The sequence below is a fragment of the Fulmarus glacialis genome, unplaced genomic scaffold (assembly GCF_000690835.1).
Source record: "Fulmarus glacialis isolate BGI_N327 unplaced genomic scaffold, ASM69083v1 scaffold11244, whole genome shotgun sequence".
NCBI lineage: Eukaryota > Metazoa > Chordata > Aves > Procellariiformes > Procellariidae > Fulmarus > Fulmarus glacialis.
The window spans coordinates 1-220 of record NW_009208713.1 but is presented as its reverse complement, the minus strand read 5'-3'; positions in this window follow the sequence as shown (position 1 = coordinate 220).

Sequence of the window (220 nt, the reverse complement as noted above, 5' to 3'; positions counted from 1 at the left end):
ACATCCCGACCTTTGGGAACAGCCGTTTTGGGGAAGAAAGTCTCACTTCTGGGGGTTTGCATAGTTTTGCTTGCCAAGGGCGAGTGGGAGGGGAGCAGCTCCTCCGTCCAGCCCTCGACGCCAGCGGTTTGGCTCCATCTACGTGCAGTGACTCGGAGAAAGAAGTTACGGGTACCTGTAGGCAAGAGCCTTTAACTTATATCAAAAAGGTTTATTCCAG